This window comes from Columba livia, chromosome 4 (genome assembly GCF_036013475.1).
Source record: "Columba livia isolate bColLiv1 breed racing homer chromosome 4, bColLiv1.pat.W.v2, whole genome shotgun sequence".
In the NCBI taxonomy this organism is placed as follows: domain Eukaryota; kingdom Metazoa; phylum Chordata; class Aves; order Columbiformes; family Columbidae; genus Columba; species Columba livia.
The window spans coordinates 59087033-59100621 of record NC_088605.1 but is presented as its reverse complement, the minus strand read 5'-3'; the positions used below and the strand labels follow the sequence as shown (position 1 = coordinate 59100621).

The 13589-nt window shown below is 41.2% G+C and overlaps 1 long non-coding RNA gene across 1 annotated transcript in view; it reads right to left on the bottom strand.

The window, feature by feature from the left end:
• Positions 1–13589, bottom strand: part of LOC110356960 (uncharacterized) — an 89420-nt gene that overhangs the window by 13440 nt on the left and 62391 nt on the right. Inside the window, exons 10-11 of the long non-coding RNA XR_010472381.1 lie at positions 10969–11217; positions 4963–7476 (exon numbers count right to left, since the gene is read on the bottom strand). This is a non-coding gene — a long non-coding RNA (uncharacterized LOC110356960). The remainder of the gene's footprint in view (positions 1–4962; positions 7477–10968; positions 11218–13589) is intronic.

Below are 13589 nucleotides of genomic sequence, written 5' to 3'. Positions count from 1 at the left end.
TAACAGCAGACAGACGAAGATACAAGGACAGCCACCTGAAATGTTACTCCAGCTTTATAAATGTCATGCTTAAATGCAAGTGAGCTATGTCTTGTTATCTGTCAAATATCTGAACTGATTGTAGAATTACCTACTTTTGTGGTACTTTCTCTATGGTTTCTTAGCAGCTAAAGGTCATATGTTGGCAGAGCATACCCTATTGAGAATAGTTTTTAACAATGTTAGGATTGCCAAATGAGCGTTTTTTAACAAAACAGGATTGAGGAACCTGGTCTTCATACTTCTCTCCTAAATGTCTCTCACACCAAATTCATTAACGTTATGAGCTGGAATTCATCCAAGACAAAAACAAACTAACAGCGCAACTTAGTCATGGCAGTTGAGATAAGAAACTGTACTGGAGAGAGGGACTTGACCTGATCAGTGCATGTCAAGTGTTTGCTTTCAGAACGAGAAAGGAAACCAGTTAATGCTGTGTCTGAAAGCCAAATCCCCTTCAAAAACTGAAACTCTAGGGCCATCCAGCTTCATGTGCCAGGGAAGACCTACCCATCTTAAGTAATGTACCTGATAGATGTCTTGATTAGTCCTTTGTATAACCAGACTCTAAGTGATGGAAGTAGGATGCCTGCCAGTTCAACAGTGATTACTTATTTGTGAAATTGGCACCTGTGACAGAATTTGTCTTGAAACTCATGTGGTCCAAAAACTTCCACAGTTGAGTCCATCTGTGGCTGGTCAGTTCCAGCAACAATGGCAGTTTTTTAATCTTGGCTGATGTTTCAAATGCAAAACAATTACACACCAATATAAAGTCTTATTATATAGGATTAAGGAAAGGATGCACATTTCTAGATGTACATAAAATTATAGCTGCTTGTGCGTCATTTAATAATATTACTTAACCACACAAAATTCCCTTTAAGGTTCTTGGCTATTGAATTATATTTTTCCCATATGAAATCTGCTGCTGTCACTGGCTGTGCCAAAGGATGCTGACATAACAGAATTAATCATCATAATCAGAGTAAAGAATTATTCATTTTCTCATTGAAATGTCCTTGTACTGATCCCTGCAAGATCAATCCTCCAGAGCTAATGCGTGTTCTGATGATCATGTAGTAAGAGAAGGCCTCAGCACTGCCTACAACAGATGCTTGGGATACCTGCTGTAATTTAGCAAGGTCACCGCTCAATCGACAGAGGCATTTGTTTGCTTTTTCTTTGTGCTGCTGTTCATGACACTGAAAATGTCTGTGCTATGAACCTGGCTGGAAATAGGGCCCAGCTATTAGACCTGCAATGGCTGGGCAAAACAAACAAGGTTAAGCTGCTTTAAAGTAATCTGGTGGATTAAAGCTAGAACAGACAAACAACCACATTTTCTATAAACGGTCGATTTGTGACAGGACAGGCAGGGTATGATGCTACAGGTTGCACTTTCTCTTCCTTCTCTGCTTATTTAGTAAAGTTAAAAGCACATGGTCTATTGAGGAGGGGTCCTCAGAGCTTGCTTTCATTTAAAGTGCATCATATTGGTTGTCTCAAGGTAAATTGTAGGAACAGGTTGAAATACAATGAACATGTATCCTGGCTTTATTGAAAAACAGGTCTGGGACAAACTTTCAGTCTTGTCAGCTGTTTTTTATCATTGCTACTATCCCACCTTGAAGTGTCTTGGAGGAATCCTAGTAGGGCACTGGCAGGGATGTATGCTACCTTTACACCTAAAATGTAAATTACTGCTCCATTTACTTGTTCCTCCAAATTCAGCAGCCAAGTCAGCTGTTAACTAAATCTGAAGGTGAGGATGCTGTGGTACCAATGACATATGTTTTACAGCTCACAGGACCTCAAGCTAGTTCAGACACTGCCACAATCCACCAAGGACTTTCGGGTGACTGCTGAGCGGCTCCTGTCAAAGACAGACAATTTTTCAAGTGACTGGAGTCCAGAACTTAGTGCCTGGGCACACAGAAAACCCCCATGCAAAACTGCGTGTTTTTAAGACTGCAGTACTGCACAGTGTGCTTCCTGGTGGGACAGAAGTCGGATAAATACAGTCCCGAGATGGCACATGACATTGACTTCTTCTTTCAAAATCCTGTCCCCGACTAAGGAAATCCTGAGCTGACAGTTGAATATTTTTAATATGTAAGCAAGAATACATAAATTACATATAGTACTCTGGGAAACCAAGATCTTAATGAATTCTTACACTTTAAGTTTTTTCTACCTCCTTGATGACTATTTAAACAAAGCTTAAGTAGAACTCAAAACAAACATACAACCAAAAAAACCCACACCAAACCAACCAAACCACAGTGATATTTATGGTGCCTGTAGACACTAAAAACCAAGAGCCCTGGCCACCTCTGTAAGCTCTTTTCTGGCATTAGTTTGTTAGGATGACACCACTAGCTCATTATGAATTCATTGGCTGCTTATGTGGATTTATTGCATTTTCATTTATACTCAGGTGTGATTTAGCAGCTGTGACTGGGAGTCTTTTGGTCAGTCCTGTTGCAGATTTTGTTTTCCACAAATTAATGTGAAGATCATTGTAACGTACTGAGCAGTTTTGATTGTCAGTTGGTCAAGCAGTAGCATGCATTTTGCAGAGAACAAATTTCAGCAGTGCTTAGAGTCCTATTTGTTCAGGAAAAACGCACCTTAGTGTGTCTTACGAGACATTACACACATCTATCCAGGTCCTGAGCCTGTTTTAGAGGAACCAATGGCAAAGCTCCCATTTATCCAAGTGGGAGGAATTTAGTAGTCTTTAGTATGTACAATTCACCTTAAATTGTGCAGAGGTGTTAAGGAACAAAACATGAGGACAAACCAAGACTGAGCAAAGCTTAGCATGAGGTTAATGTGCTACAGTTAGCATTAAAATATTTGTTTGAAGTTTCAACAACTCCAGTGGAAAGTGCTTTCAAGACTGAAAGAGGAAGCTGGTTAAAGCAGGAAAATATAAGATTCTACAAAACATATTTAACAAGATGTAGAAATGTAATTACTCATCTCCTGAAAGTCTGCATATAGTCAAATATTTGCTGAAAGCTCAAGGTAATTAGGACACAGACAGATTTTATCATCTCTGCTTTGTAGGTACATAAATAGAAAACACAGTAATTGACAAAATCACAGCCTAAGCCATCCAGTTGGCAGCAGCCCTCTGCAGCTTGGACTCTGTCTCTTACCCATGAAATTCTACAGCAAACATATTTTATAAATAATGATGCTCCTTTATTAAGATTATGTGTACTGTAATTAGGTACCACACATCTGAAATTTGAAGCAGAGCCTAGTTTTATCTTTCAGCTTCCATAGCCTGAATAGACCAAAAAAAAAAAAAGCAGCAGAATGTTACAGACATGAGCATCATTCCATGGAAAAGCCTCTGGTTTCCCCTTGCTAAGCTTTTATTTTGTCTTCTGCAGCTATTTACTTGATTAGCTACTCATACAATACGAAGAAAATTAAAAAAAAAAATAAAAAGCACATTTCAGCCTCTCACCAAATTCAGCTACTTCCAATAAGCGTTCAGTTTTGCTCTTAGCTTATAACCGTCCCATTTTTAAGCAACACACAATGTTTTCTGAAAAGGAAAGAGAAACAACTGCAAAGCAAGAAAAGTCTACTGCTCTTTTCTAACACTAAATTATAGTAGAATGTTTGCTTCATTCTTTTTAACCTGACTTCTGAAGCCGTACAATGATTCTTTCCACAGTGACCCCCAAACTTAACCTTGTATGGAAATTCACAGTTGTTTCATTCTGAAACAACAAGTACTCGGGCCTAAATAATATTTTGACTTCATCATGGTGTTACGTGATATATGTTGTGCATTTTTACATTACAAAACCAGTGAGTAAATTTTATCTTAATTTTTTATCTGGAAGAATGCCCAAGATCCACAATTTCTTTAGCAGGTAATATAAATATTTTACTGCTCTAGTTGCCCATTGTTCTTCTGCTGTTTTATTTTTGGCACTGAGAAAGAGGTTGATTCTTTTGAAAGTGAATCACTGCAAGTCAGGCACATAAACCCTTAGGCTGCCTCCACCTGATTTAAATTCAGCACCTTATTTTGATGGCAGAGACAAGGATGAGTCTCTTTAAGATTTTCCCACCAGCAGGGGAGATGTGCAAGAACCTCACTCTTGATATCAGCATCAATTCCAAACGGCGCACTCTCCTGCCAGCTCAAGGTGGTAACAACTGGAAGGTGACCTTTCACTAGACTGCTCTGGAAGCCTGCAGAAACACAAATGCTGCTCTCTCTACTGCTCTTTAAATGCACATTGGCTGGAAAAACAACTATGCCAAAGCTGAATCCCAACAAGAAGGTATTTTCACTCTGCTTTGTCCTCCATTATAATAGAACGGGTCCACAAACTTATACAGAAGTCATTGTTACTGGTCTTTTCCTTAAAAAAAAAAAATAATAAAAAAATCTCTTGAGTGTGGATTTAAGGAAGAAACAGAAAGGCAGCAACAGAAAAATAAAGATGTTACACTATCAACAGCTGAAAAACTAAGCGATACTGAACACTTTGGAACAGGGAGATGTACGGACAACACCATATGCTCACAATTGGCTTTTTCTGCACTGTCCTCTTACGTCTGGAGTACAGGCCAATAAAGCATTATATTGAGCTTAACCTTGGGGTTTTTGTTTGCCAAAGCATCAACAGTTCCAAGGGAACACGATACAATTTCTTATGAAACCTTCAGTGCACACAACCACTACGACCAGATTTGGAACATTAAGAATAATTCAGATGAAAAATTGCATTCCTTGCATATTTTCCTCACTTTCTTGATGTTACGTGTATTTCGAAGTAAGTTTCCATCATGACATTGACATGCTAATACTGCAAAAACACAGTCTGATCTACCATCAGAAAAAAATTCTAAGCAGCTGCCCCTCATCAGCAGCCAGCCCGTAATTACCTGCAGCCTTTGCCTGTTGCTGTCAGATGAGCTGCCACGGCCTCTCTGACATTTGCAGATGCTGCGTGATCAAATACTCAGTTCTGCTGCTTCTTCTCACCTCTAAAGATAAAATGGTGCATCATAAAGTATAAATAACATTTATCCTATTTAAAATGTGACAGATCCCCTATTCTGTGCTATTTTATTACATCTAAAGTGAATTTGCAGATGATGATATATATTTTCTACTGACCCTGGATGTTTTATCATTAAAACACTAGCACTTTTGTTACAATGCTTTCGTAATATATTTATATGACTATCTCAGCTTCTAGAAAACTAAAATATAACCTCACAGTCTTTTATGTGCTACAATTTGTCTTTAGTTATTAAAAATATATATATTACAGCCATATTACATTATTAACAGCAAAAGTGAGGCACAGCCCCTACGGTGCCTTTTAAACATATCTGAAAATCTTTCCCATGTTGGAGATGTTTGGTGCTGAGATAATCAGCTTGCTTCCTTCTTCATACAGAAAGTTAAAAGATCTTCTTCTGGACTAATTCTAGTGTCTGCAGTTTGTTCTATATACAGAATATTGCCAAAGCACATTACTGATAAACTTGAGGAATGGTTTTCCTGTAGCTGTCTGTTCTCGCCCATCTGCTTCCTGGGAGCCTTACAGTGCCCTGTGGGCTGTGCTCCTTTGCTTTCCTCAATCTCTGTACTTCTCCCTCCAGGCAAAGACCCCCTTGCTGCCCACTCACTGTTAGGTGCTGCTGAACCACAGGAGTCGATGTCTAGCATCCAGTAGGGCAGAGCTGTGTCAAGATGAGCTGGGTGGCCAGCAGGACAAGTGATCGTGCCACTGTACTCAGCGCTGGTGAGGCCTCACCTTGAATGTTGTGTTCAATTTTGAAATGAAGAAAGACATGTCTTTCTTTTCATAAGAAAAGACTTCGAGGTACTAGAGAGAGTTCAGTGGAGAGTGATGAAGCTGGTGAGGGGCCAGAAGCACAAGTCTGATGAGGAGCGGTTGAGGGAACTGGGGCTGTTTAGCCTGGAGAAAAGGAGGCTGAGGGGAGACCTTACTGCTGTCTACAGCTACCTGAAAAGAGGTTGTATCATGGAGGATGTTGGTCTCTTCTATCAAATAGCAAGAGAAAGGACAAAAGGAAATGGCTTCAAGTTGTGCCAGGGGAGATTTAAATTGGATATTAGGAAAAATTTATTCACAGAAGGGGTTGTCAGGCATTGGAACAGACTGCCCAGGGAAGTGGTGGAGTCACCAATCCTGGAGGTGTTTAAAAGGCATTTAGACGAGGTTCTTAGGAACATGGTTTAGTGCTAGAGTTAGGTTATGGTTGGACTCAATGATCCTGAGGGTCTCTTCCACCTGAAATGATTCTATAAAACACAGCCTGTGAACCAGGCAAATGTGGTCTTTGGACAACCATCTCCTTTGTCTGAGCCTGCAGGACCTGGTGGGGGTTGCCTGCTCACTCCCACCTGTGCTCAGACACACGTCTCTGAACTGCAGCAGGGGCTGCATCTCTGCGTTCCCCCCTTTCTTCACGTTACTGTTCCTTCTGGCACTAATATTGATGATTTAGTCTGTGAGATCAAATACTTGAAGCTTTGTAAGTTGCTTTTGCAGTGCGTTAAGTGCTCATGAACAACTCACTTGCATTTACACAGAGCTGGCAGCTGAGACCAGGCAATTCCTGTCTCAGGAGCCTCAGCCCAGGACCAGACTGGTTTGCAAGGAGCCATTTCTGCCTAAAGAATCGAGCCTAAACAAGGACCAAGGCAAAGAGCCCGTGCTCCCTTGGGCAATGCCTCTGCACGAAGCCTCAAAAACCAAAGTTAACAGCACACAGCATTTCTCTCTGCAGCTGAACAGAAAGACCAGCACAAAAATCCACTTGCATGCTTTGGTTCTCTGCTCATGACAGGACTTTCCACCTTCTGAGACTCAAAATTAATGAATATATGTAAATGTAGAGTTAGTGACCATGGTTTAAAAAAATCTTAAGACAAAGGTCAGCTGCCTGTGTGTTTAGTGTAGGAAATAAGCAAACAGTAATTTCCTGTCATTTAAATTAAGGGAGTAGTGCAAGTGATACTGGGAAAGTTGGAAATGTGTGGAGATAACAAGTATCTGCTTCCAGTCGTTACTATACGAGCACCAGAATACCTTGCATTCCTTCCTAAAACAGTTTTTCCAAACTCATCTTTCACATGCCATGAGACCTCTATTGCCATCTTAATTTGAAATTTACAGCACCCCGGCTGAACTGTTTCTGTTACAACAACATTCTGCAGGGAAAATGAAACTGATACGATGTTTGACCAAAGGAATACCTTTTGAAGATGTGGAAGATTAAGTAGAGGAGCCAGAAGAATTCCCATGTCTGTTGTATACTGCAATACATTTTGAGGTGTTGGAATTGCATGCCATCCTTAGTCAGTGCAGGTTATTCTTGAGATCTGGCTAAACTGGTAATCCATGGTCTCCATTCTTATTTCTGTCATGGAAAGAGAAGTCTTTAATTTCACTCTTGCATTCTGTTAGTCACCATGAGATGTTTCATTATGGCTGACATGGTGAAAGCTGTTTCTCCATCTTTGCTTGAAAGCCAGGAAAGCACTAGCTTTTGATATAAATAAACACAAGTTCTTTAACACTCTGAAGATCCAGCAGATTCATAGAGTTTTCTGCTTTTTCTAACACCACTAATCCAAACGTTAGGATGCCAGGTTCAAGCCAGTGCACCTTTATTGTTAGAAGAGTAGCTTCTGATCAGATGGTCTTAAGTTTGTGTGCCTAAATATGACAGAACTTGCTCTGTGAGGAAAATATATCCTTTTCTCACTTGTCCAATTTAAAGAAAAACAGTCAGTTACTTGATATATCAACTCTATCACCGACCCATTCAAAGAGGTAGCATAGTATTAATCTAGTTTCAGATGCATCCAGGTATTTACATGATAACTCAAGTACTACACTGCCTTTGTGATTTCAATTACCTACTTTTCATATGCCTGGAAAGTAACTATAAAATTATCAGCATAAAACTAATAAAGCAGAGAGTTCTATAAAAGTGGCAAGGGAGTTATTGCAATTGCTCTAGGCTTTGTAACCTACTTCTGCCTACTCACAGATGGGAAAGGTTTACTCATTGTCTCAATCTTGTGTGCACAGAGAGAAAAGCAAAACATGAAAGCAATCCTGCTTCCTCTACAAACACAGATTTTGCTCCTCCTCACCCCCAGCAGCCAAAAAATCAAATCGGTTTCTTTGAAAGGAAGGGAGTCTTGATGGGACTATACTGTAAGGCGAAGGAGAACTTTATTAACTAAAATAATATTGCAGCTTGGGGGAGAAGAGGAACAGTTTAAAGATGTAGTGAATTTCAGAAATCAAAATGTAGCCATTTTAAATTGCATTTTTGTATTTGATTGATCAGGCAAATGTGTTACTGTAGAGATAAGGCAAAAGTCATCATATTGAGAGATGTTTTTTAGCCACTCTGTCATCTGGTTAAAAGATGCAGGACCCAAGGGCTTTGCTTGTTTATTAAAAGCATCTGTTTTATTTCCAGAAGAAAACTTAAAAAATCATTGCCTCAAAAACTGTGTGACAGAACTGGAAAAACAGAGTTACTTTAAGTCTGTGGAATGACAGGGGTCCTCACTCCACCGCTTACTAAATGTGGCTGTTGGTCACACCAGCAGTCCTGCTGACTTCAGCACAGCTCGTTTACCACCTGAAAGGTACTCGCTGGAGAGTGTCAGCTGCACGGTTCACATGTGTGGGTTTAGCTTGTGTAAACAAACCTGACCTAGGTCTGAAGTTGTAAAAAAAGCAGCCCAAAGCCAGTGGATGAGCCACCGGCTTCCCAAGGCCAAGGTGCCTGAGCAGCATTCAGCACGTGAGCCAGGTGGGACAAAGCTCCTTTGGGTATGTCCCTATGAGGTGGCACAGTCACGGGCCCAGGGTTCCCTAAAGCGGTGTGTGCTCAGTAGGGCCAACATTGTCCCTCAGCACCTGGCCTGACATTGCATTGCCTGACATTATGGCTTCCTGATCTACTCACAGCAGAGGCCGAAGCCTCCCCTACAAACGCACGAGCAAGGTCAGTACTTGCTGTGCATGCACCTCTTGGTCCCGGGGTGGGAGAGGACAGCAGGTTTGCAGCACCCTGGGAGTATCGGTCTCTCTGCACAGGACACATATATTTGTGCTCCAGGAGTCATGTACATGTCGATTTTTGGAAGCATCAGACTTGCTGCAGCTCTAACGTGGGGGTCTTCTGTGAAATCCCGGGTTGAGGAACGCTAATCTTCACAAACAAACTTCTCGCTGTGCTTGGGTAAGACTCCTCACTTGGGCAAAACTCCTGCTGAGGTCGTATCTTTTCTTGAACTGACAATGGGGAGACAGCCCTTACTCTGGGCAACTGCTGCTTCATAATTATTTTGCTTTGTAGATCCCAGTACACCGAATGCAGAGGAAAAGACGAAAAAGTACCTAAGTGTTTTCAGATGTGTTTCATCTCCCCTGTCATTTCATGAAACCTGAAGACAGAGTACTATGAAAAAGGTATTTGAGGACGGGGTTGCCTTTCTTTTCAACAACCTACTGCCTGCTTTTAATGTTTTCTGAGCTTTTGGCTGTAAAAAATGCACATGGCTGAGAGGTTTCTCTTGGTCTGTAGTCTCTGTCACAAAGGAATTTCCTCAAGGCTTCTTTACCTTCCTTCCTGAGCTCCTCAGAGACCTCTGCTGCTGTCCCTGGCAGCAGACCGAGGAGAAGCAGCTTCAGTTAAAGCTCCTCTTGTAGCAACAAAACACCATTGATCAGCCATGTTCTGTCAGTGCCAAGAGCTTTTTGAAGCTGGCACTTTTTTAATGCCTGGTTTCTTTTTATTCAGGCTTCAGGTATGCAATATAAAGAAAACCTCCAGAGGGTTATTTTTCTTTATTTCATCCTTTGTGTTGAGTTTGAAAAGAAAACCTGCTGCAGCTGAGCACCCCTGAAAACATCAGCCCAGATCCACCTCAGGATGAGCCTGGGAGGCCCTTTTCCTGGCCTTCAGGTCTGCAAGCAAAGCAGAAGAAATTATGCTGGAATACGAACTGAATAGCTAAATGCCTGGCAGAGTGATCAGAAACTGCTGAGCAACGCAATTACCATGTCAAGGTAGTCAGTACTTGTGGGAGAAAGGCAACAGCACATCAAGATACACTCCAGTAAAAACTGGTGATTGATCTGTTCTGCCAGGACAGAGTGAAACGTTGTGCTTCAGTGCTAGAGCTGTCGGCAAATCATTAATGACTGAATGTTGTAAACACTGTTTGCAGAATAATAATGCAAACTTCATTCTCCACTGGTTGGATATCTTATTTTCTTGAAAAAGTAGGCAACTCCTTGCAGTCAGAATAAAACATAAGCCACTTGGAAAACTACAGTAAATCCTAGTGCAAACAAGGTATCCCGCACTTGGCAGAGGGCAGGAGGAGTCCATGATGTCCTACATTGCTCCTGGATCAACACATCTGGCTGAAGTTCTCTTCTCACAGGCCAGAGAGCTGCCAACAGCTGGGTCACAGTACTGGGCACACAGGCAGAGACATCCAAGCTGAGGATACAGGCGCAGGGTTGGTCCTCAGCTGCATCAGTGCAAATTGAGGGTGATTCCTTTTGCTAAACTGGAGGCATTCTGGATTTATACCTACGTGCTTACTGGCAGGGCTTGGCCTGTTACAGTGCAAGATCCTAATCTTGCTTTCATCCCCACAGGATATTGACTTTTACAAAATACTCTACGCTTCATTTCTCAGCATTGCAAAACAACTTAATGGATCATATACTTAGGGGAGCATTTCCATTAATTTCTAGTTTACATTCTCATTCTTTTGCAACACCAAAATGTCAGTGGCTTTAGCCTTTTCAATACCATTTCCTCCAAGAGCACACAACGAAAAAAGAAGGTACAATATAAGCTTTCACTTACCTAAACCCATCCACCTTTGAGCATGGAGGAAGAGTTATACAAAGCCTCTTCCACTTATCGTTCCTTTGAGCAGGCTAACAACACCACTTATTTTTTGATGATTGACGTTTGTTTGTTTAGTGTGATCCTGATTCTCTTCTTGTTCACACATTTATCAAGCATAAAGATTCGCTATAGCTGACGTCAGTGGAATTTTATCAGCATAAAAGCAGACAAAAATGTAAGTACAAGTGACAGAAAAGGCAGCTTCTGTAAGGAAAAATATGCATTTGCTGTTACCAAAACGAGAGAAATGGAACTTATACTTGTCTATTTGCAGCCAAATTCCTTTGAAGCATTACAAAACCCCATGAAAATCTAGATATTAGAGACTGTATAATCACTTAGAGAGTTAATGTGCATAAACACATATAAAATGATTGTTTGCATTTTTCCTGCACAGCCTTTTTACTGTATTACTGTATAAATCAGACCTATTTTATTTTCACTTGCTAAGCCTTGTACTCTTTTTAAAGCACCTCAGTGAATGAATACATATTTCAAGATCCTTACAGCCTTAAAAACAAATTTACTTGTATTTTCACGGAAATGCCTTCAAGAAATTTTTCTACAAAGGATATTATTCAAGACAGGACCAGGGGATTTAATGACTCAGGATATGATTTCCAAGCTGTGAGGTGCATGACAAATTTGAGCATAAAAGGTCACATCGTAGAAGAATAGCAAGTCTTAACAGGAAAAGTTGAAGGTCACCAGCCCTGTACTGTTATGGTGGCAACTTTGCTAATGACAGACATGGTTCTGTGAAGATTGTAATTTTTCCTGTTTTGCTCCTGCTGGTACCCGAGAGCACACAGCTATTGTTGCATGGATGAGATCACCAGAAGTCATACCCGTGCAGAAACTAGGAGAAAAATCACCCCGATCATTCAAAGCATATGGATCCAATGAGGCTTGAAAGCTGGGCTGAGGCACACTCCACTGGTAGCAGACGACTGTGTTTCTCAGTAAGGGTGATCCTGCAAAATGTGGACTGCAAACTGTCTCCCTCATACCAAATGCAAGCAAAGGCTGGTTTACACAGAGCAGGGCAAACCAGAGAGAGCAGTATGGGAGATGCTCCTTCAGTATTAAGCTCTGAATTTCGCAAGGTCCCGCAGGGAAATAGCACAGGCAGGTAAGGGAGAAGTTGCACGGCAGAGAAGAGAGATGTCCTTATGAATATTTTTCCTCTAACTGATTAGAGCCTTCCTGTAAAGACTCGTTGTACTTTATGCTGAATATCACAGCAGACAAACACTGCCCCAAAGAGTTTACATAGTGCTAAAAGGGGTGAAAAGTGCACATGCTCGTTCTCTGTGCAAGGCTGAAGACCAACAGCAAAACTGAAATACACACACGGCTCTTGCATTAGACAGCAAAGCCCTGACCATGCTGGTTGTCATGTACCCAGAGAGCTGCTTTGCAGACACACTGTGTCTTTTGTCGGCAGCAAAGCCTTTGGCACGTGGGACTGATTCTGGATGGGTGGATGGCAAAAAGGTAACACCACCCTTCGTATAAAACAGACAGTCTGACTTGCTGCACTTAACGTCAGCCAGGGCTCTCTTGGTTGCCCATGTGCATTTGCATTTGATATGAGATATTAATGTATTGCGTTTTATATAGCAGTCCTGCAGGTGGACGTTCTGCCCTCAGAGACCATGAATGTTATGAACGTGAGTAGTGCCAGAAAGGAGGGACCCCACAGCATCCAAAAGGGATTAGTTCTACTTCAAAAGGGGAATTCAGTGAGAAAACGTGTTACAGCCCTTGGTCCTTGCCAATGACACTAAGGCTCTGGCTGTAATGTAGATATCTGTCTAACGGGCACTGGGCTAAGACCAACAAAATACAATTCATACAGGGCACTGAACAGCATCTGGTGTTAATGACTTTCGATTACCACTGGCCTGAGTTGCATCTGTATTTTATTAACACTGTGTACAGAGCGAGTAGAATTGCAGATAGAGTATAAAGTACTTTTTTTTTTTCTTGTTTTGCCCATAATTGTAAATGTTTAAATTGTACTTGTAGCTGTTTTATGACTTGACATTGACCTTAAACTCTGTGCATTTGCTACAGTTGAACACTGCAATTTCTACAGAGTGAAGAAATCATACAGAACTGGTCAATGCTCTCCGTGATGCAAACAAAAATAGTATCATGAGTGTTCCAATTAATAAGTTTTTCCATTTTGTCTTCATGTTTTTATTACTTCCCCAGGTCACTTGAAATGAAATTGTCCTTCAGAGGTCAGGCTACAGCTGCTTTGCAGTCAGCATAGAGACAGTGCTTTAAGAGCATTAGAGCCCTGAACATGTTAGAGCAGTCCAGATGATTTGCATTGCCAAGGGAAAGGTTTCTATTTCTGAACTGTTCACCTAATATTGATCTGAAACTGTGCCTTTTTTTCTTCTCATGAAAATGTCTGTCTCCAGAATTAAAGATGTACTCCTGGCTTTGATGTGCCACTTCTCCACCAGCTCCCTTATGAGGCATCCACCACACTTTGGGTAGAAGTGATGATGGTGGAGGCAATGAGTGCTTTGGGCTGTGGAGCTGCACTGGGTCTCAGAGGG